Source organism: Lissotriton vulgaris, chromosome 10, assembly GCF_964263255.1.
Source record: "Lissotriton vulgaris chromosome 10, aLisVul1.2, whole genome shotgun sequence".
NCBI lineage: Eukaryota > Metazoa > Chordata > Amphibia > Caudata > Salamandridae > Lissotriton > Lissotriton vulgaris.
This window is the reverse complement of record NC_141698.1, coordinates 670,079,155-670,104,177: the sequence shown is the minus strand read 5'-3', so window position 1 is coordinate 670,104,177 and position 25,023 is coordinate 670,079,155.

The window sequence follows — 25,023 nt, the reverse complement described above, 5'->3', positions numbered from 1 at the left end:
TACACCAGTCTTATTCTTCTTCTTTTGTCTTGTTCAGCAAAATTGATACGTTAACTTCTGCAAGCCGACATAATGCCAGCACAGTCAACTTGCACCCGAGAAAAACAGACGCCCGCCATGATGAGTGAGACAGACTTGCGTTACTGTACCAGTGCAGTACATGCAGGTGGTGATGCTCTTACTTTTCTATTACGGGTGGCGCTGAGAATACTCTGTTACAAGGGCTACTGCTTAATTAATTTAACTTTCACCCTACAGTGCCAATGAATACTAGAAAAGGAAAATGAAGAAGATAAATGATCTGATTATCTATCACTGCACATGGTATGTATTTGCTTACATATGGGATGACTTTAGGTGCTTTGCTTTTTATTGAGTGAACAGTGATACATCCACACATGAATGACCGAGTTCTACTAAACTTATTAACAGAGGTAGTGAGTGGCCATCGTAATTGCCAGATATATGCTGTGCTTGCAATACAAACTACTGCTACTATTCATGGTAGTATTCGGACAAAATTAAAACTTCTTTTCCTTGCCTTTCCTACACTGCAACGGACGTACGGGTGCAGTGTTACATGCTCTTCAAAGTAACACTTAGTTCATCCAGTGACCGTCTACTCTCTCTAGATACACATATGCTATCTAAGAGTCAGATAGTACCATGATCCATTCATCCATCCATTCAAACTATATGTCAATCATTCTTCTTCGTGTCTCTCATCTGGACAAACCTTATGTTTTCTCACGGGAAAACAACCTTTTCATTTTATTTGGTAAACCGCAAGCCATACATCCGTGCTTGACTTGCATTTGAATTTCAACCAAAGGATATATTGCGCACACATACAGTTTCTGTTTCACCCACCCAGGCTGTTCTCCTTCCACCCATCCTTGCTTCATCCTTCACCCAGCCATGCATCATATTCCTTCCCTGCCACCTCGGGCACCAATCAAACACGTATCATTCTTCTTTGTCAGTCATCATTACTTTGAACTTGCTCGTCCTTCCACACTTACTTACACCCTTCTTTCGCTTTTCGTTCATCCCATCCATCAAGTTCATCTCAGATCTGATTTGGATTCTCGAAAAAAAATTCACCTCTGAGTTGAAGTAAATTTAGAGGAGGCTACTACCTGGTTGATAAAAACTTTGTTCTAAATTTTAAAGTCTTCTTAACAGTATAGTAACTTAACTGTACAACATATATACTACACCCGTGCAGAGAGCACACTCTGTAGTCTGCAGTCTCAATAAGTAAGAATATAAGAGCTTACCACTGCCCGCCACTACCGTGGCAACCCTCACAGCAGTTTCCTCCGGCACTTGCACCGCCTCCTCCTCAGAAGTATCCTCCTCCACCTCCGCGCTGGCCCCGGCACCAGATGTTCCACCTACAAAGTACATTTAAGAATGTTAGATGTCATAGACATACATCACTCACTAGTATTTTGTCTAGGAATGAAGAAATGTGAATACAGAAAAATAATTTGTGACTGTCTACTCTAAAGTAAAAATGTCCCTTTTTCCAGGGAAGGGTGTTGTCTTGCTGCACTTTTTGGCACAACTGATGAATGCTTGCTTTTTAACACACACTATTTTTCTCATAACAGACAGAAGCTTCACTTCTAAGAACAAGAGCAAGAACAGATCATCATCACTAGGACGGAGTGACCAACGATTCAGCACCAAAAAGAAAAATTAAAGTTCAAACCAGGTGAGGGCTCAGCTCGCCCACAATAAATGTGTGAAATAAATCACTAAGCACTTTTCCATTTTTAATCAACCGTTTATGTTTTATGACAAGCTTGATTTTAATAAATGTTTTTACTTTTAATAAAGCTTTAAAACTTTAATAGACTCTGTGGTTTTTGGTCAAGAGTGACTGAGCAAAAGGTTTTGCAATTTGCAAGCATGAGTCCGTGCCTCTGACACTTCTGGACTCTGACTCCGTACTCTTGTCCTGCGTTGGATAATCATCATTGGGGATCAATCATCAATGAATTCGGGAGCTAAATGACTCTGCCACACTATCTAGTCAATAAGGAGATTGGGGGTTCTTCAAAGTCTGTTATCACTGAGGTATGTGGAAAGTCTACCTGCGCCTATTATAATTGATAAACAATGCACTATTTAGTGTCCATAGTTCTGTTTGTGCAGATTTGTCCCTGCAACAGTAGTAGTATGGATTGTCCTCCTATCCAAACCAAAAGTAAAGTAGTATCTTATTCTTTCTTGGTGGTCATTCACATTTTATTGTTGGGAATTGTCAAAGCATAAACATTTAGAAGACTTGAAAAGACATTATGGACAATCCCAGAGGACTGCACTCAGTGCATAGAGCTATTGCTGACTAGAATGGGAGTTTCGTTTAACACCTTTTGCCAAATGTGCAATCTTAGTTAGCTACACGGACAGACTAATAAGAATAATCTAGTAATACCACAGGGAGTCATAGTAGAGGCAGGATAAGAATTTAGATACAGTCTACAAGAAGATCAAAGACGATTTAGAAAAAATCGAATGAGGAACGCTAGGAAAAAATAGGTACTCTATATAAAAATGAAAACTTACCGGGGCCAGCAAAGAAGCCCTCGCCTGACCGATCCTGGCCTTCTACAGCGGCAGCAGCCGATACCACCTCCTCCTCTGTCCTCTTGCCCCTGGGGGGAGCTGATGTGCAACATGAAAGAAAAAAAGACCCGAAAACATGGATGATTGTTGTCAACCAAATCAAACATTTCAAAAGAACAATAACAAAATATTTTGGCAAAATAGCAAATAGACAACTATTCCACGGGATATATTGACCTATCTCATGTGGTCTACTACGATATATTAGTATTGCTTGATTTGCGGACCGTCGACTTGGAAAGTTATGTAACTCACTAAAAAAACTACTAAAAATGTTCACCTAGGATGGGCAGGCAGCAGTCCGCAGCACGTGAAGTGACAGACAAACTCCATCGTGATTGCAAATCAGTGACAACACTAAAAAGTTTCCTACTACATTAACCAGTCATTAAAATACTTAAACTATCAATCCACCACCCCTATTTCTTCTTATTGCCAGGTGTACAAAGGAAGGACTGGACGTGAGTCTGTAGGGGCAGATTTACAAGCCCCTTGCGGCTCTTTTGCTCCGTTGTTGCGTGATTTTTGTGACGCAACGGCAGAACAAAAGAGGCGCCATGGTGCGGCGCATATTAACAACATGACGCATATGGGAGATGCATCACATTGTAAAGCCCTGTGCCATCAGGGGGCGTTCCGGCGCAGGTGAGGGCGTTCCTGCGCAGGAACGCATCCTAAAAGAAGCTGAGGGAAATCTACAAGATTTCAATCAGTCACCTTTAGGACAATGATGCGTCATTCAAACCCTGCGCCTGCTTGAAGCAGACGTACGGCTTGACGCAGCATTGGGGAGATAGGGCACCCCAGAGCATTGCTGGAGCTGCGTCATCGTTGCGACGCAACTCCAGCAATGCGCCGCCTTTACGGCACAGATGCGTAACGCTTCTGTGACGTTTTGGGCCCATGGTGCACCGCATTGTAAGTACGGCGCACCATGGGTGGTGGTGGTGTGGTGCACAATTACTGGCGCATCCCTGCTACTCTGCAGGGATGCGCCGGTAATTGCAAATCTGCCCCTTAGTGTCTAGCATTACGCAGTTCTAGAAACTACACTCATACATAATTTCTCAGGCCAATGAAATGAACACAAAATCGAAAACAAATAAGCATAGTAGCAACGCTACTGAGAAGGAGAGCAGTGCACCTGAAATGCACAGAAGATTTTGAAATATAATTTACCTACAATGTAATCGGCAGCATTATTGCTCTTGGTAAAAAACAAAAATTTGCAATATAATAACACACAGAGCAGGAGAAAACAGAATAGTGATGAAATAGCTACTACTACTCACCAAGCCCGGGGATCTCGACCCCGAGCAGGTCAAGCTGGTCGAGTTCCTGGTCCAGGAGATCCGTCCAACGGTGGGTGGCCTGGTTGTAGGTGCGCCGGACCCGAGAGTGTTCATACATGGCCCGGCACACCTTCTCCCACCGCTTCCGGCGCTCCCGGAGCCGGTAGCCGCTTGCGATCTTGCCGCCTGCCGTGATGATCCTGGGGAGGCGGCGCTGTACATAGTACACTAGTGCGGCCACCTCCTCTGCGCTAAAGATCTCCTGTGGCATCACTAGCTCCCCCCTCAAACGCCCGCACGGGAGCCGGGCACGGGGTGCGGAACCCTTCCCCTTCTCGGGCTGCTTTCCGGCTCCCTTTACCATGGTCTGGGCAGAAAGGAAGGTAAATAAGAAATAAGAAATAGAATAGGGAAGAAGAAAAGAAAAGAGTTCAAAAAAGTAGTTTAAAATTAACCAAAAGTAGCAGACAACACAAAAATATAGAGCTAGAAAAATAGAGGGATAGATAATAAGTAAAATAGATCAAAAAAACTTCAAACAAGCCAAGGATGGCAGAGATTGAGAGAGGATACAGAAAGGATGCCCAGAACTATAGCAATGAATGAAAAACAAGATGACTGCGCCCGTTCACGACCGCGTGGGTACGTTCGCTTGAGATTTCCCCCGCGATCACACGCAAACTTGTACTAGCGAGCCGCTCACTTCGCGAGATTACACATAGCGCCCGGAAACAGAAATACGTCACACAAACAAGATGGCCGCGCCCATGTACCACTATTAGGGTAACTTCGCGTTGTTGCGCTACAAGCGACTCGCGAAAATGCAAAAAACCACGCAAACTAACACGCCGCAAAAAAACAAATTGCATATTCGCACAAATTCGTGGCTTCCGAATTCGATCTCGCGCAAATTCACGGCCCGCAAATCCCGCGAAATTGCAGAAAAACAATTTTTGCAAAACTGAAAGCACTCAGCAGGTGCAAAAGTTCAAGCTCATCATTAGTAACCATTCCCTGTAGTGCTTCCTGAGGGGCCCCTCCAGAGTTCAGTTGCCTACTTGCAACTATTCTATGACCCTGCTCTGACCCTCACAACAGGCTCAGACAATAGCTACAAGTATGCCACAAAGGTCCTGTTAAAAAAAATTACACTGCAACAGAAAGCAATTACAGATAAGGAAGCAGGTGCCAGACTGGAAGTTCAAATTCAGTGACACATTAATCAGCCCCTAATTCATTCATGTCAGTTGAGGCAGGGCAGGTGTGCTAACGAATTTTGCAAAACTGAAAGCACTTAGCAGGTGCAAAAGTTCAAGCTCTTCATTAATCAGGAAGCACTTACAGCTAAGGAAGCAGGTTCCAGCTCAAATTCAGTGAACCATTAATCAGCCCCAAATTAATTCATGTCAGTTGAGGCAGGGCAGGTGTGCTTTTCTCCCCATAATCTACAGTGATGAACCAGAGGGTGGCAGTGATGAACCAGAGGGTGGCATGGGTGAACCAGAGGGTGGCAGTGGTGAAACAGAGGGTGCTGTGATTAACCAGACGTAGAAACAACATGGTCGCAACCGTTGTGACCCGACAAGTAAGTTCGCGTTTGCGAACTGGTAAAAAACCCTCGCGAACTGGCAGAAACCCTTGCGAACATTAAAAAAATCAGCAAATTCGCGAAAGTTCGCGAATTTTGAGGATTGCGAATTCGTAAATACGCAAATTCACGAATCGCAAATTCGCAAAATTCACCCATACTTATGAATCTTTTACAAACAACTGTGCCTTTAACCTTGTCCAAAGAGACATATGACCTGCAAGTTGCAAGGACAGCGGCAGAGATGCATACCCTATTATCGACAAATTGTCTGGTGCATTTCGTAGAAATTTTAAGCCAAATCTTAGAAATGTCAGATACCAGTGGCATCGCACATGTATTTAAGACAATTTTTTCGGGACTGCTAACACCCTTCGAAGCAGTTCTTGGAATCTTCCCGAATTTTGTGCATTCGCTCTTCGGTGGCCTGCCTCTTATTTTGGACTCGTAGCAGGAATTTTATTTTTGTTCCTTCTGCTCCGATATGGCAAGCCAAGTCACAGACAAACCTCTGGCAACGATAGAAGAAACGATCCTAGCAATACGATATCGAGACCGTATCACTAAGGTCCTCGGATTGGCCCGGCTAAGAGATCTGAATATTACCTGGTTTCTTTCATTCAGACCAATTAGGCAAAATTGCATCTTACCTGTGCTTCGTTGTCTGCTATGCGGAGAAGAATGCATGTTGGACTATTGTCTTACACTACCATCAGCAGTACCAATGGATATCAACGCTTTGCTTTGTCCTGTAACGACTCATGCAACGTGTTGTCCCCAGCAGCTACCTATTCTGATGACGGCATTTGTTGAGACTTCACCATTATGATTAAGTGGGGGTGAGGTACGAGATGAAAGCTGCACCACACAGGTACAACCTTCTGTGTACATTGCTGATCCTGACATCGATGATGGCAATGCATCGCACATTTGCACTATTTCCACTTTTTCGGAGTTGGCCCAACTGTCACCTACTGTTGTAGACGATTTTTTTACCGGCCTATCAGTAGTAATGTTCTCCCCTAATAACGAGAATAATATTTGAAAAAGCGAGCTCACAGCGTTCCCTGAACTCTGAATTCGGCCTTCAGTTTTTGATAAACAGAACTCCAAAAAGACAGTGACACTATTTTTTTCTCCCTTCCCGAGAACAAAATTATTTTCCCCTAATTTCCAAAATATTTACAATTTTTTGGCAAATGGTACTCTTAGAGAACAGAGCTTCTATTTTTAGAGACTCTAGAGACAATATTTTGAATCAGCCTATATCATATGTACAATGTTATTTAACTTTGTGATGGAATGGTCTCGACCCTTTTTTTTCTGTATTCAGAGCCATTTCATGAATGTAATTTTGCAATTCATTCAGCCTATATTCATATTTGCATTTCCTGCATGATAACTATGCTTGAAAGCGTACACTATAATACTCATTTCGTGTATCTATACCATTTCATATGCATTTAATTGTATTTTGGGTTGGGTTGATAAACACATGCATACCTATATGTTTACATATTGCTTAGTAATTAGTTATGATGGACATTATACGTGGAGTGGGTGTTGTGAATGTATCTAGGACCCTAATTAAATATCCCTGATTTATGCCTTCATGCGGTTATGATAAATCATGTCCTAATGAAGACATACGAATCTCGCCCATATTCAGTAATAGCCCAGCAGCCCAAATACGGCAAGGCTACTTCCTTAGATTCCTAGAGAGCACAACGAGTTCTTTCGACACACCAAACCTTCAGCAACCTGAGAATTCCCCATGTCTTTGTTTTGATTTGTCATTGAACTCCTGCGAGCACTAAAGGAACAGTCAGTTTCTTAGTGACATCTTTTATTGACGTCTTATGTCCAACCTTACGTCAAACACGGCACCTTCCAGGTATAAATATACCAACACTTGCCTTAAGCAAACACACGGTGGTGTGGAGCAGAGCGGCTATCTACTTATCCGAAGTCCAGCTGATGCGAGAGCCAAAGGAAGCCGCCCCTCCCCTTTGACACACTGGAGAAGCTGCCCTTTCTCAAGCCGAGAAATCCAGCACCGGTGTTTTCCAGTCACCCTTGCGGGTTACTGGGAGATCGAGTCCTGAGAAACGAGATACAAGACCTCCTTCATTCTATAACCAAGGTACAGAGCTGATTCAAACCTTAGAGAGAATTCCTCTTTCAGATTCTTGGCAAAAACGTATCTTAACTTAAAACTGCAACTTACTTACTCCTTCCCACGTATTAGGCTTAGGTCAGGTACACTGGGGTAGGCATATCTTAGAAGCACCAGTTGAGTTTGTTAGTCAATGTTTTTATGTATGTAAATATTTTATCCGTTTTTAAAGTATCTTATGGCTAAGAAACCATATCAATGCTTTTACAGTATTATTTTATAATATTCATTTTACTGTACGCACTTTACTTCATAATAAGTATTGCAATTGTGGCAATTAATTTCTCTTGCATGAGAAAGAAGACTGCTCAATAAAATAACACATTTTATTGAAAACGCCCGTCTTTCTATTTCTCTGCACCCTGGTGGAATTAAGCATGCACGATCGACTGAGTGAAATAGCTGCCTATTGTTTTCACACGACTCTGGAGATACACTCCTTATTCTGGGGGAGCAAAGTTGTGATGTTATATGGTTGTCAGAAGCTAATCCCTTCTTGTCTGAATTCGGGTAGTTAACCCCTCCCTATTCATTCGAGAACGTTTCTAGTGACCTCTGAGCTAGCTGGCAAAAACTAATTAAGTCTAACATAGTCAGTAGAGACCTAGATGACCTCAGTCCTACGTCTACACTGCTGTTTATGTTATTCCAATGTGCAGAGCCTATTGGGAATATAGGAACTACACTACAGAGCCACGATCACCTCTGCCCTTGAGTCCCCAGAGCCAGGTAGAGTCGATGTGCCTGGAGACTCCTTGTCCAGAGCCAGCTTTTTGCTTAAGTTCCAAAGGTTGTTGCTCAACATGACCCAAAAGTACCTTTTTGTTAAGGTAGTCAGTTACAGACCGCAAGCCTGATTGACAGTTCCGTTTGACAGCTAAAGCTGTTGTGAACTGTTCTAGGGATTCACAAGACCTTAACCTCGAGTAGGTTCAGTTAAACTCACTCTGTAAGTAACCGATTACATCTATGTTTTTTCCCATTGACTGCGTTAGTGTTTTTCTACACTGCAAAGTCTAATTTATTAAATCCTTTTACATTGATAATTCTGGTTATCCTGTATGTATTTGATTTCAATTTGGAGTATAAAAATTTATAAAAATCAGAGCTATTTTTACAAATTGGTGTTGGATTTCTCTCAAGGTGTATTAATTACTTACTGTCCATGTTGGTGATGTGAAATGCTTAATTCATGTTCCTACCAGTAGCCTGTCTGCTCTTTGTCAGTCTACCAGGAATGAGAGAAGGTGTACGAGAGAGTATCTAGGGCAGGGTTCTCCAAAGTCAGCCCTCGAAGGGCCGGATCCATGCCAGATTTTTAAGATAACTACATTTATCTAAATGGGGATATGCTAAAAATCTGGCATGGATTCGGCACTCCAGGACTAACTTTGGAGAACCCTGATCTAGGGGTTCATCTTTATGTATTGTGCTAGTATTACATGGTAAGGCCTCCCACCTGCCATACCACATAATGCTTAAACCTTGCAACAATAATGATACAAAGCAATGGCACGGGATAAAATATATATTGGACAGAGACAAAATAATGACACAACACACACTGACAAGATCAAAATGCTAAATTAAACGGCACACTCTCAAACAACCTCCTACACCAAGTACAGACTAATAGAGAGTAAGAGAAAGTGAAAGTAACTTCACACTTCCTAGTTTGCAGCCTGCCACACCCATTGCACCACTTACTGGGTGTGTCTCACCCATTTTTTATGAATATGTGGGGTTGTTTATGCTTCAGTACAGAAATAGACAATGCGTGATTGATTCACAGTGCATTGGTCGCAATGCATTGTTTTAGACATGTTCGCATTGATGTGCAACTTACGACCCGTGACAATGGGTGCAGTGTCACACGCCTATGAGGCAATGCATGGGTTGTGAGCCACGCCACTGGTCTATTGTGCAGGATACACTGTAGTGACATATGCAATGCAAGAAAACACACATTGGGCTCACTTTCCGTGCTCCTCTTTTCTTACCTGACAGGTTTCATATTCATGTTTGAATTTTCTGTGGTCATAGGGCTCAATTCATGGGGAGTTGGAATAGAATAGGGCAGAGCCTTAAATCAACTTGCTGCCCTGCCCTATGTCGAAGTTAAAGGGCAGAAATGCACCGTATTCCTTCTACACTGTGCATTCCTGTTATTTTACACTTCACTGATATGGTTTCAGCTGCCTAGCAACAAAGCAGGAACCCTTGCACCATTGCGCAAGGGTTCCTGTGTTAGGGCTGTGTTGGGCCTAGGTAGCCAATCGAGCACGGGGCAAGAGACAAAACTTGAATGTCGTATGTTAGATACCGTACATTTCTTGCAATGTGCATTCAAATATAGCTGTGGCGTAGAAAGATTATGTGTGCTGCACTGTGTGGCAATGCCCAATAAATGCCACTCTGTTTACACTCACAGGACGTCATGTAGACTGCCCTCCACATAAGTAAGACAGAAACCAACATCATGAAGTGCAGGACACATACTCAGTCATCGCACACTCTTTGGTACTGCACTCACTTTGGTTTGTGGCAGAGGGTCTGTAGCTGAACACACTACAGCAGCGCACATAATCTCTACATGTGCACACTGTTACACACTGCAGACTCTCTGTTTTATATGTCTTGCACAGGCACACATGTTCAGCACATTGTGTTATCATGCACACAAGAAAACATGATGTAGGTCTGGGATGAGTATGTCACACAGCAACAGACGTTTGAATAGGAGAGCGAGCCATTAGTCATCACTGGAGTGAAACATGGTTCAATAGTCAATTCAACTTGTGATGTTCAATTAACAGATTCTGCCATTCAAACATGATCACTGATTTACTTCTGTCAACGTTAGTAGCAGTACATCTACTTTGAGGGCAGGCCTTTGTATGTACCTCCTGTACCAAGAATACTGCATTCCCTGACAAAGGCATATGTAATGGTACACACTCAACTTACATTTTACCTTTGGGTTGATTCAAGATTTGTGATCCGCTCAACTATGCACTTGCACACTCATGTCAGAGGTACACAATCAATTTGGAATAGGAAATGTGGCATGCCTGGCCTGTACCTTTAATGCAGTACTCTCCTTTACTTTGCATTTCTGTATCTGTGCAATTGATAGGTGAGACGCCTGGCCCCATGTTGCTCAACAAGTCTGATAACATGATTATTACTTTTTGAGACCTACTTCTATTTGATGAGACATGGGTGAGTTGATGTTTACTAGGACTGTGATATACATGCCAACACAAATAACGGATTAAAACATTTATCACGTCCCATGGGACACACATATGCTGTGGAGAATGGCGCATGCTGGGATGATTGTGCAGACCATAGGGCCAATCTCTCCCTAACATGTCCAGGCATATGAAACAGGACTTCAGCATACATAACGTTCTCTACACAATGTTGTGCGTCTTGACCAGTGCCTGGTTCTACTATCATTCTGGCTGGAGACCTTGTTCTTAGTCAGCTGAACATTAAATACAAATACAAATTAAAGTGTCAATGCCTTTGCTCTCTGTTACAGCTACATTTCTGCCCATGTGTTTTATGTGTACTAAATGACGCATATACATTTCTTACCATATTTCACATTATGGGTTTACAGTTGGCCATAGGTTCACCTATGTCTCTTCCAGTTCTCTGTGTAATAGCAAATGATGAGCACAGCCTGATAAATTGTACGCTTCTACATCCTGACTTTCATGTTTATCCAGTCGATTTCTGTGATGGATATGTTATGTGCACTTACTAAATGTGTGTAGTGACAGATTATTGATCTGATATTTGGCTAGTTGGTCCTCCCTAGGTATTCTTTTTTAGTTTTTTTTAATTTGTTTTAATTAAAACCCGCTTCCACTGTAACTCATACAAAAGACATGCACATATGATTCAGGATCTTATAATCAATATACAATCTATGGTATCCACATATCATATCCTGTTCACATACAGTCTCACCATCACATGAGAGTACCACTCGTCTATTATAACATTGCAAATGCATTGATTATTTTTATATTCATAGTACCTATACCCTTCATAACAAATAAACAACAATAATAATCATCTCAACTAGGGAATTAAGTTTCCTCCCCAATCCAACTCCTCCCCCCCTCCCCACCCTTGTGACAGCGGCAGACAGGTGCCCCAACCTGGTTAACCTTAGTAGAGAGTTGGTGATGGACTCATAACTAGCATGTGTACATTGAGTGACAAGGTGTATGGAATGACAGCTCTTCAGGGTGTATTGAGATGGGCATGTTGCTCTGCGTGCTATGTGCACTGTCCGTCTCACTCTCATTTGTTGTTGTGGACATTGCGGTTAACATTTGCCCCCATTCTAGGAGATCGCTCTCCGCATTGTCATCTGTCGGCACTATCTTAAGGCGACACTCTTCGGCTACCCCCCATTCCAGTAAGTCTTCCCTCTACTTTTTCCATGCAGGTGGACCTGGTTGTACCTAGTAAATAGCTATTTGTCATTTTGCCAGGACCAGTCCCAAGAGTGCGAACCTATAATGCATCTTTGTCCCTTTCTTAGGTATTCAAAGTACCCCCAATAGGCAATGCTTTATGGAGACATCTATTTACACCGCAGTCGCAGTGCTAAGGGACTGCACCACTAGGTGCCAGTACCCCTGCAGACGGGAGCATCTCCAGAACATATGTACAAATGTAGCTAGGTCTGTGCCACATTGTGGGCATGCAGAAGATAACCCTGGTATAAATCGAGCTCCGCGCTAGGGGGTCAGATATGTGCGTTGAAGATAATAAAACTGAATTAGCTTAAACCTTGCATTATTGGTAGCTTCGGCTGACCCTTTCGTCCACTCACCATCTGTCAAAGGGGTTGGGAGGTTCTCTTCCCAAAGTGCCATAACCCTGTCTAAATTCGAGCCCCGATCTGTCTTCAGCGCCTTATATATGCTGGAGATAAGCCTTCGAGTGGAACCTGGGCCTAGCAGGGTCACCAGTATACTGGTCTCGTCTGGTTCGTTAGGAAATAATGTCCACATCTCCCGGACTGTACACAATATCTTGGCGTACTGTAAAAAATGTGCTTGTGCCATCTGAAACGAGGCCTGCCCATTTTGAAAAGTCATGAATGTACCATTCTGGTATAAATCTCGGGCCATCGCACAACCTCCCTCGTACCATTTTGAGAGACCCTTTCAAACCCCTGTAACCATTGCAGTGGTAGTCCACTAGCATATGGTGCTTTTCTAACCACCCAAGTCACTGCCCGCTCCCAGACCTCAGTAACCTGGCGAACTATATGTGGGCACATTTTTGGGACCCTCTAACCCATCAATAGGTATTTGTTCAGTTGCATTCCCTTATTCCAGCTCCCTAGTAAATCTGTCTCCACTGTGCGCTCTCCCATGCACCACTGAGCAACATATTGCAGCAAGCTCGCCATATAGTATAGTCATAGGTCCGGCAACCCTTGGCCACCCCATCCATGCCAAGTTTTAGTATATCCAATTTGGCTTTGCCCCACTTTCCAGCCCAGACCAAGGATATCAGGAGGCTGCTCAGCATATCAAATGCCAACTTAGGGGATTTTGTAAAAGGAGTTCTGGAGAACATAGAGACAATGAGGTAGCAACACCATTTATGGTAACGATACTCTCCCCATACCCGACAGAGGTAACCTATATCAGAAGGCTATTGATGCCTTTAGGCCATCCAAAACCCATCTCATATTCAGGGCATATTGGGCCTCTCGACTACGTGGAATCTTCAGTTCAAGATACCAGAAGCAACTGCACTTTCAATCCATGCCAATTGCTGGGAGATCATGAGCTTCCCCCGTGGCAGAGCCGCGAGTGGGAACAGGATGGTTTTCAGACTATTTATACGGAGGCCCAAGGAAGTTTCAAATTGATTTAATATTTCCCGCACTGTGGGAATCGCTCTTTTCTGCTCTTATATAAAGAGTAGAGCTTTTTCTGCATATGTGGCGGCTGCCAGTATAGAAACAGAAAGATCGCATTTTTAGAGAGGAACTCAGGAGGACTGTGACTGACTACTTTAGTGAGAACTGGTCTACTACCAATTTCAGGAGTATTGAATGGGACACCTTTTAAGTGGTCTCTAGGGGGGATATGGATTGCACGAATAGACAATTCAGGTTGCAGGTAGATAAAAGCTATGTAACTAGGACTGAGCCAGAGGATGAAATAGAGGATTTATTAGATGTGCGTCCACCTCCCCCAGTATGCCCCTCAGGCCACATATCATGCGGTCCCTTTGACTCCAGCCTCGGCCCCTATGGCATCGGCCCCTGTAGTATCCTCTCCCCCTGCCTCTACGGGAACTTCTTCTGATTTGTCTCCTCTAGCATTTGGATCGGCTACTTTAGTGCCCAATGCGTTGTCCTCTCCCACTGCGTCTACAGTTGTTTTAGCCTCCCCTTCTCCAGCTAGGGTTTCTCAATCTTCAAGCATGACCCCCACCCTAGTTGACCAAACTCCCTTTCGTGTTCCGGGGGATCTTAGCGCGTGACGGTTGTTTACTCAATCAGCAGTAGGGTTAGACGAGAAACAGATGGTTGCGAATCAGGTGTCCCAATGGATGCGGAATGCCATGTATACTATAGCTGATATATGGAGTACTCATAGAGATTATGAACCTGTTATGCAGCAGCACACCCTGGAGCATATGGCTACCCGTCTGATTTCCTTATGGGAACAGTGTTTCCCGGCGGGAAGAGCCCCTCAAGTAATGTATGATATTCTAGACCGGGTTCATAAGTTTGAATTAGGTTTGGAAGATGTGGACAGGAATGTCGAGACGTTAGTGAAATATCAAGGGCGGCTGAACTTGAAATGTCCAAATTGGGATTCCCAGCATCCTATACGGGAAGTTCATCCTATTTACCATCCTGAAATACCGGAATTAAGAAATGATCAGGATCAAGTGACTAGAGCTCGAGTGGAGGCACGATTTCAGGAGCAATGGGTCTATACCCCTTGGAAAAGGAGTGAGGTCCTTTCCCTGAAGTCGCAACTCCCCGACCCCAGTAAAAATCTGACTGCTTACTAGAAAGAGCTCACCAAGGCGGCCTCTTCGGCAGTCAAGACCCTTGCTGACATCGAGTTATTTTTCGGTCTACTAGTCGCTGATGATGTATGGCGCCAGGTGCATGATCAGAATCATGCTACAGAGTTGGGAGGGACTTGGGAACAGATTAAAGAATTGGACATGGATCGAAAGCATGGTGATAAACCTAAACATGAAATCTTGGCTCTGCCAGGACGGATTATTACCTACATGCATTCCTTGATTCCGCCTCAAAAGGTAGATTGGGACAAGTTGACACCATGCAAACAGAAGAAGTATGAGACCATTTCGGATTTCTTTACAAGATTCGAGGGGGTATTTATTGATTTTAGTGGACAGGACTTGTCAGTAGAAGGCGGTGTGCGATTATTTGTTAATCGTTTTGTGACTAATCTGTTACCCGAGATCTCGGTGTGGCTACAAGCTGCTGAGAGTACTTGGACAACTTCCACACCTTCGGTTATACTGAGCATGGCTCAGTAGTATGAGCATAGAGAAAATGAAAGCAAGGATAAGTCAGAAAAGAAAGCAAAAGACCCCAAGACAAGAGTATTGTTACAGCAAGTTATCAGGGGTTGAGGCGGAGATCGAGGCGGTAGAGGACCGGTCCTGAGAGGGGCGGGAGCGGGACCAGGAGGAGGTCCAGCTGTTGCTTTGGGAATAAACCAATGCTCTTCCTGTAACAGGAAGGGCATTGGCGAGCTCAGTGTCCATTGTGGCTGGCTCGGAATAGGGAAGTGAGAGGGAGAGGAAGAGGTCGAGGTGGTGTGGATCGAAGTGATATGCGAAGAGAGGTAGCATTGCATGGTGAGTCAGAGAAGAATTACTTTGATAATCCGAGAGGGAGGCAGTATTACAACGAAGATTGTGGGTTTGAGGGGACTGATGGGTATGGTTATGCATAGGACAGCCATGGACAGAGTAGGGGCCAGGTGTCAGTACCCGTTGATCAGCAAGGGCCTTATGTGAGAGGGCGATTGATGGGGACTTCTGAAAATGTTCTAGTTGATACGGGTGCAATGAATAGTTCAATTGCTCGTTCGCTGGTCCTAGGGGCTGCTCTGCCCGGGTGGACTAATGTTTCAGTGGGATTTTCTGGAATCCCGGTGGTGAGCCCCATCTCTAAACCTATTCTGTTTACAATTGATCCGGTAACAGTGGACTCTCCGTTTTTTATTAACTTCACATTGCGGAGAAAACCTATAAGGGTTGGATTTGCTGAAGAAGCTACAGGTGAAAATTAATTGTTCCCCTGTTGGTGTTTATTTGACCATACAATCTCCCGGTAGACATACACTGCAATGCTTTACTAAAAATGAACCCCTCCCTCCGGAGCTCGCTGCTATCCGATCGAACCTGTGGGTGACAGGAGATACAGATGTCGGTCTATTAAGGATTCCGCCTGTTTATTTTACTTTGAAACCTAATGTTCATTTACCACGCATACCTCAGTACAAAATTTCACCGGCTGGTGAAAGGGCTCTGCTCGCTATTTTCCAAGACCTGATTGATAAGGGTGTAGTGGAAGAAACAGCTGCCAAGATTACTGATCTTGAAAAAGGCCCCTGTTGGAAGTGACCCTGACCATGTCGTTACTTACCGTTTTGTAATTGACTTGCGAGAAATTAATAAGATAGTGGTGCCGCAGTATCCTCTGGTTTCTGACATCACTACTATTCTTACTATGATTCCTCCCACTGCTAAGTATTTCTCAGTTATCGATCTGAAGAATGTCTTCTTTAACATCCTGATACATCCTGATAGCCGTCATATTTTCGGCTTCTCCTTATCTGGGCACAGCTTTCGGTTTTGCCGCACTCCCCAGGGGTACCCTGAGAGTCCTAGTATTTATAGTCAGGCTTTGAAAGCGGTATGGGATTAATTGATCCTGAGTAATAAAAAAGAGAGGTACCCCTTGAGTCAGCCAAGGGAATTTGGGTTGTCAAACCATGGAAAGAAGAGGATTCCCTTGAGACAAAGCTAAGTGGAGGTTTAGACTACTAAACCTTACAGTGTCAAAGGTACATACAACAGAAACATATGAAAGTTAAAAATTCATTTATTTTGAATAAATTAAAACACACAATAGGGCAAACTAATCTAGATGCCTAAGAATAAAACACAATAAAACAATTCACTCAATAATGACCCGCACTATCGAGAACAGACAAAATGGGTACAACATAAAAATTGTTGGTTACAACTTGTACATTCCTGCTACGTGGTTAAACAACCAGTGTTGTACTGCTACGACAGCGGCATATCAAATCTGGTTTTGGAGACTTGAATTGTACGGTAAGTAGCGTTGACGCGTTTCGGTGGGTTCTCTTATTGGTTACCACCTTTATCAAGACAAGATTTATTCTGTCCTCACCAGGGAATGTTTACACTCGCCCTGAAATAGATATCGTACAAATAATATACGTCAGACTAATGCAGTAAACATTTTGCATAATGGCTGAATTTTACAATTTCACACCAGAAAACATGCACGTTGGCTGGTCAAAATACACAGATCATATGATTTTGAAGGTTAAGTAAACAGTTATACAGTTTTTTATCTCCATATTTCCCTCCTGGTGAAACAATAAGATTCCTATAGTTATCCTATGGTCCCTTTCATACATATGATCATAATACTTTCCCTTATAACTCAGATACTTGACTATAGATTCTGTTACATAACATTTGGAATTGAGATGTGGCCATTGTAGTAGTATACAGAATACAGTCTCTTAATAGGGTTGACTTCATCCTAAATGCACAAACTCTGCTTACTGATTAAAGAGGGTAAAGAGGGACACAAATGACATTGTTAACACATAGAAAAATGTCCCTTTAATCTGGGATTCTGACGTTTGTCCCTTTGATCTATAGGCCCATGCTCCTTCATGGACCCCATTTATCTATTTGGTGGAGCACCCAGAATTCACAGGGAGAAAGTTGATTAAAAGGAAATCACCTTACCCTGAGTTGAAAGATGGACTACTATTAGTCTTCAGAGTTAACTTCTTGAAACCTGAAAGCAGTATCACTTGAGCCTTCTAAAGTATCTGCTACCAGTGGGTTGTCCTGTTGAACCAGGATTACTAGATTAGTATCATTAACAGTTAAGTGTGGTTGTCTTATTCTATTATACGAAGGATAGATGCCTACCTGTTATACCTGTTATGGTTCGAATAAGTTCCCCTTGATTCGCCGTTCCAAGTTTTTTGGGCGAAGTGAAAAAGATAGGTTTTTTTCGGTTTATTTGAAGACTAGGCCAAAGTTGCCTGAAGGTAAAAGAAGAAGGGGGAAAAGCGCCTGGGTTTTAGGTTACAGAGTCTTATATTCACAGATTGGCGCACTAACATCAATAAGTTAAAGAGTATACCATTTGTCAGGATACTATCCTGGTATATTTTGATAGACTGGTTTATAGAAAACTGAGGCAAAATTAGTGCCATTCGAGTAGGTGAGCACTAATTTTGCCTCAGTTTTCTATAAACCAGTCTATCAAAATATACCAGGATAGTATCCTGACTATGGTCTTCTTCTTTTTTTTCTTAAATAAAGACAATTACTGAAATAGCCAAGAGGGAGAAAGAGACCAGAAGGGACTAACTCTAAAAACAAGCTGCCTTAGCTGGGACTTCACGAACACCCCAAAAAAATTTGGAACGGAGAATCAAGGGGAACTTATTCGAACCATAACAGGTATAACAGGTAGGCATCTATCCTTCGTATAATAGAATAAGACAACCACACTTAACTGTTAATGATACTAATCTAGTAATCCTGGTCCAACAGGACAACCCACTGGTAGATGATACTTTAGAAGGCTCAAGTGATACTGCTTTCAGGTTTCAAGAAGTTAACTCTGAAGACTAATAGTAGTCCATCTTTCAACTCAGGGTAAGGTGACTTCCTTTTAATCAACTTTCTCCCTGTGAATTCTGGGTGCTCCACCAAATAGATAATATGAAGTCTCCCCCTTTCCACTTATGTCTTTAACGGTCCATGAATGAGCATGCGCCTATAGATCAAAGGGGCAAACGTCAGAATCCCAGATTAAAGGGACATTTTTCCATGTGTTAACAATGTCATTTGTGTCCCTCTTTACCCTCTTTAATCAATAAGCAGACTTTGTGCAATTAGGATGATGTCAACCCTATTAAGAGACTGTATTCTGTATACTACTACAATGGCCACATCTCAATTCCAAATGTTATGTAACAGAATCTATAGTCCAGTATCTGAGTTATAAGGGAAAGTATTATGATCATGTGTATGAAAGGGACCATAGTATAACTATAGGAATCCTATTGTTTCACTAGGAGGGAAATATGGAGATAAAAAACTGTATAACTGTTTACTTAACCTTCAAAATCATATGATCTGTGTATTTTGACCAGCCAAAGTGCATGTTTTCTGGTGTGAAATTGTAAAATTCAGCCATTATGCAAAATGTTTACTGCATTAGTCTGACGTATATTATTTGTACAATATCTATTTCAGGGCGAGTGTAAACATTACCTGGTGAGGACAGAATAAATCTTGTCTTGATAAAGGTGGTAACCAATAAGAGAGCCCACTGAAACGCGTCAACGTTACTTACCGTACAATTCAAGTCTCCAAAACCAGATGCGATATGCCGATGTCGTAGCAGTACAACACTGGTTGTTTAACCATGGAGCAGGAATGTACAAGTTGTAACCAACAATTTTTATGTTGTACCCATTTTGTCTGTTCTCGATAGTGCGGGTCATTATTGAGTGAATTGTTTTATTGTGTTTTATTCTTAGGGATCTAGATTAGTTTGCCCTATTGTGTGTTATAATTTATTCAAAATCGAGAAAGAGGGGCAGGTGAAAAGCTGGGAGGCAAGATGGCCGCGGGTGGGTTGTGGTGAGCAGTCTCACCAGAACCTCTCTCCCATCTGGACACACTAACAGGAGATAGATGGCGCTAGAATGACAGCGCTAGCCCCTCCCGGATGGCTCTCAACTCTCCCCTTGACTTTGCTCACATGAGTAAGGTAGGGAAGCGGATCCTACGAACGACGGCGCAGATAAACACTAGTCACCTTGGAGGCTTCGGAGACTGGGTGGCGGCCGAGATCAGTCGGCTGACAAGGAAACTGTCGCGGAAATTTGGAGCTCTTACAGGCAGCATAATTAAGCGAGCAGCGGATATTGCAGCTCTAGAGATCAAGGACTGGAGCGTTTTAATATCCATCAAAATGCCGCCAAAACCTACAAAAGTCGACAGGAACGACAAGAGGAAAGTAAATGACAGTAACGAGACAAGGAATCAAACTCCTGCTGTCCCAGAGACATCCATCGCGCTGAAAACAATGTTTCCAGCAAAGAATCCAGGCGCTATAAGGAAGGTTATAGAGCCCGCTAGTAAAAAGAAAACTGAGGCGAAAGGAAAACAGATGGGCAGAGAGGAGAGCGTCACAGTGAAAGAGCGCATCAAAGTTATAGAAAAACCAGCAACTCTAAAGAACAAAAACAAGGCGACCCCTCTCAGGCAGCCCACCTTACCAGAGTCGTTCACTCGCCCAGGTAACTTGGACAGCGGAATCACCGGCAGGAGTCCAGGAGCCCCCGGTGTTACAGAAGCAGCGCTCGATTCTGAATTAAGTCAACAATGCGTCCTCGAGGACGCTGAGGCAGCAGTGGGAACTGAGAGCGTGGTGGACGCCGAGACAGCGGTTGCCAAGCAACCAGCCGGCCTGACTTCTCCGCTCTCTGCAAACCTCGAACGTGTTACCAGCAAAAACGAGCAGGAGGTAGCAGATGGGATTGCGGGTCAGAGGGTTGATACAGGCACTGGAAAAGGAGTAAAGGAGATACCTCAGAAGGGGGCCCCTGCGGAAAAGATTGCTGTAAACAACGAAAGCGGTAAGGGAGAGCCAAAAGGACATGAGAATGCTGACATGCTACAAGCAATCATGCAGGTAGAGGCTGAACTAATGGCGAAATCCCCTAACCCTACATGGGGAAGTACAGCTAGCTTGGTGGCAGGAAAGACAACACCCGGCTACCCTAAAGAGAAGGAAGAGGCCTGTACATTTGAGGGGGAGCGCTTTTTCTCAGTAGAGGAGGACTCTGATTCAGTTCAGCAGGAGGGGGAGATATCAGATTTAGACGATGAAGAGGAGGAGGAGGAGAAGGAGGATGAAGACGAAGAGGAGGATGATTCATGGACAGCCTCTACCTCTTCTGAAACTGACATAGACAAGGAGTCTACATTAAAAAAGAATCAGATAAGGCGCCGTAGAAATGAGAGATCGCCCGCAAGAGGTGCTGACAGGAAATTGGACTGGGACTATTCGGCAACATCACAGACGTACCGAGAAGAACTGGAAACAGGTCCAAATCAAGATGATGCGTTCGGAAGAGTATTTAGTATGCTGAAACAAATACAATCCGAGGCAAGATCCACAAGTCGGAAAACAAGACAAGACTTTAAGAAGATTCAAGTGACGCTTAGGAAGACAAACAAACTTTATGAAGGTTTGGCAGGGAGAGTTTCCGAGGTTGAGGAGAGAACAGGCAGGATGGAGGATGACTTTCGCAGCTTTAGTGAATTTAAAACACAACAAGAAAAGAAGGCGGATGATATCCTTTGGAAGATGGAGGATTTTGAAAATCGCCAACGTCGCAATAACGTTCGCATTTTGGGAGTGGCGGAAGGGCTTGAAGGGCAGGACCCTAGGGGTTTTGTGGTCAAATTACTAAGGGGTGCTTTCCCTGAGTCCCAGTGGCAGTGGGACGCAGAGGTACAGAGGGCGCATAGGTTCCCCTTTGTCCAGCGAAGGGTATTCGGAGCTGAAGGGGCGTCCAAAGCACCACTCCCCCGAGCAATATTAGTGTACATTGGAAACTTTCTACTTCGAGAAGAAATCATCCAAAAAGCCAGGCCAGACAGTAAAAGAACGGTGGAGGGTGTTACATTTTTTACTAGGCCTGACTTTTGTCACGTAACAGTAGAAAGGAGGTGGAGACTCAGGAAACTGATCTCAGAGTTTCAGGCTTTAGGATCAGAGGCATATCTGTTATTCCCAGCCAGGTTGAAAGTGGTCACAAAGGGCAAGGTTAGGATGTTTATGTCAGAAGTAAAAGCGCAGGAGTTTATCCAGGATCTAGAAAGGGCGAAAAAAGAGGGCCGCTAAGAGCAAAGGTACTATGTTAAAGAGAGGGGGGGGCACACAGGAGATGATGGGAGAGGGGGGCGACTAACACAATCAAGAAGCGGCCACACATAGGTCATTGCTGACCTATTTGCCTGCAGGGAGGGGGTAGGGAGGGAAAGACAGGGGAGGGGGGAGAGGAGAGGGGGAATTCAAAAAACAGCTGAAAGGTATGGTTTGGGCACGGCGGTTAGCACACATGGATTATTTATTTTGTTCATTGTTTATATTTTTGAGTAAAAAAGGAGCAAGAAAGGTCGGAAGGGGGGGAGAAGGATTAAAGAAACAGTTGGGCTAGGAAGAGATGTCTCTTTTTTCAATATACAATGTCATGTAAGATAGTTTCTATAAATGTGTGTGGGCTCAACGATCCAAGAAAAAGGGCGAATGTAGCAGCCTATATAAGAACGTTACAAGTGGATCTAGTATGCTTACAAGAAACGCATATAGAGGAAAAGCAGATCTATTTAATGAATAATTTGGGCTTTGATGTACTTGCAGCTAGTAGGCAAGGATCTAGGACAAGAGGAGTTGCTATTCTGGGGAAAAGAAGAGATGTGACAGCCAAAAGAAAGAAGGAAGATCAGTGGGGGAGATGGGCTATCGCGGAAGTAAGTGTTAAAGGGCTCAATGCAACATTAGTAAATGTGTATGGTTCCACTGAGGATGATCCGGAGATATGGCAGTTTTTAGATGTAGAATTAGCACAGTGGCCCGAACCAGTAATATGTTGTGGTGATTTTAACATGCACGACCCCACAAGTTCATTTATGAGCGCAGGAATGGTGTATAATGGCAGAAAGAGAAAAGTAAACAGGGCTATCACCAATATGGTTAAAAATAATCTTTTGGCAGATCCTTGGATAATGCAACACCCACTGTTAGACGGTAGCACTTTTTATTCGGCACCCCATCAAGTGTTGGTGAGATTAGATTATTTTTTAGTCTCAAGGTCTTTGATTGCGGAGACCCAGATTGAAAAGCAGCCAAGGATTATTTCGGATCATAGCCCGCTAATATTGGAAGTTAGGGTCCCACAAGTACAGAACAAGAGATCTACATGGACGTTTGAGAGGAGCCTTCTCCAAGACCTCGAGTATAGGAAACATATGGAAGGGTGGATCAGATCCTTCTGGGAGATCAATCACGGAACAGCCTCAGTAGGGCAAACGTGGGATTGTTTTAAAGCAGGCATCAGAGGAGAAACACTAAGCTATGTATTGACCAGACGTAAGAAAGAGAGGTTAAGGAATGAAACTTTTCGGCAAAAGCTGATCATAGTAGAAGGAGAACTAGTTGCTGCAGTAAGATCTAAGTCCAGCTTGGAAAATATATTATTAACAATAGTAGCACTAAAGGCGGACGCGGTAGAAAGTCTCTCGAAAAAGTCTGCTGAAAAATACTTGGCTAAGAAAGAAGAACTATATGAATGTAGTGAGAAGGTGGGCCATATACTCGCGGTTAAAGTTAGGCAGCAAAGGGCGGATGCAGAAATAAAAGAGATACTAGATCCAATGGGTGTCACTGTTACAGGCTCAGATGAGATAAGAGAGGTTTTTAGAGGATTTTACGAAAAATTGTATACACAGGGTAGCACAGGGGACATAGAGGGAGTTAGGAAGTATCTTGGAGGTGTGCGCTCACCCTCTGTCACCAAAGAAGAAGGTGAAATGCTAGACTCTACCTTAGGTCTGGAGGAATTTATAGATGCATTAAATAGCCTACCATCAGGAAAGGCAGCCGGACCTGATCAAATTCCGGTTGAATTTGTTAAAGTATTCCGTGACTGTTTACTGATTTATATGTTTGAAGTTATGGTATATACACAACAAGGAGGGCTATCACCAGATTCTTGGCGTGGGGCAGATTTAATTGTTATCGCTAAAAAAGGGAAGCCCGCAACCCTTCCTGGATCCTATAGACCCATCACATTGATGAATTCAGATAGCAAGGTTTACTCTAAGATGTTGGCAAAGAGATTAGCGGGTTGCATTGAACATTTGGTGAGCCCATCACAGCATGGTTTTATACCCGGGAAGGGTACCACCCAGCATATTAGGACACTGATCACTATGATCGATGTTGCAGATGTCACAGGCGACCCTATTTCAGCGCTGTTTTTAGACGCCGAGAAGGCCTTCGATAGGGTCGCCTGGGATTATCTATGGGAAGCTATGAAGTGGTGCGGTATTGGCTCAGGCTATATACGAGCTATGCAAGCTTTATACAGAGACCCAGTGGTTAAAATAAGAGTAAACGGAGGGCACTCGGATCTAGTACATGTACAACGGGGGACTCGTCAGGGTTGCCCGTCTTCTCCACTATTGTTTGCTCTGTACATAGAGCCATTATTACGTAAATTAGAGGGGAACCGTGTTATTCAACCTATGTCATTCAATGGCTGCACTGTGAAAATCCTTGCCTATGCTGACGACGTGGCTATATTGACTCCAAATCCGGATATGGCTATGGTTGGAGTAGAGGCAGAAGCGCATGAGTTTGGAAGGAGTTCAGGGTACAGCCTGAATAAAACTAAAACCCAGATTATTCTGAACAGGTTTGCATCAAGTCTAGATAGTAGGGTGGTTAGCAATGCAACTTATCTAGGGATTGATGTATCCGTAAAATTGGAGGAATTAGTAGAGCGCAACATGGAACCATTGCTTACGAAGGTTAAAAAAGACCTGGAAAGGATAAGTAATCTACATCTTTCTTTGGTCGGATCCACAAATGTGCTGAAAATGATGGTTCTGCCTAAATCTTTGTATTTATTCAGGTCAATACCTCTGATTTTTGAGAACAAATGGTTTAATAGGTTGGAAAGTCTGGCCAACAGGTTTATCTGGGCAAGAGGAAAAACTCGTAGGGCTTATAAATTTATTTCCCTGCCAAGGGATAGAGGGGGGTGGGGCGCACCAGATTTTAGATTGTACTTTTTGGCTGCTGCACTCCAGTACATGCAGGGATTAATTGGAGGAGGTGGTGGGGTGTCAAAGCCCATTAATATGTCAATTGAAACCTATACAATGATATTAGGACAAAATACTGTCAACGGATTCCT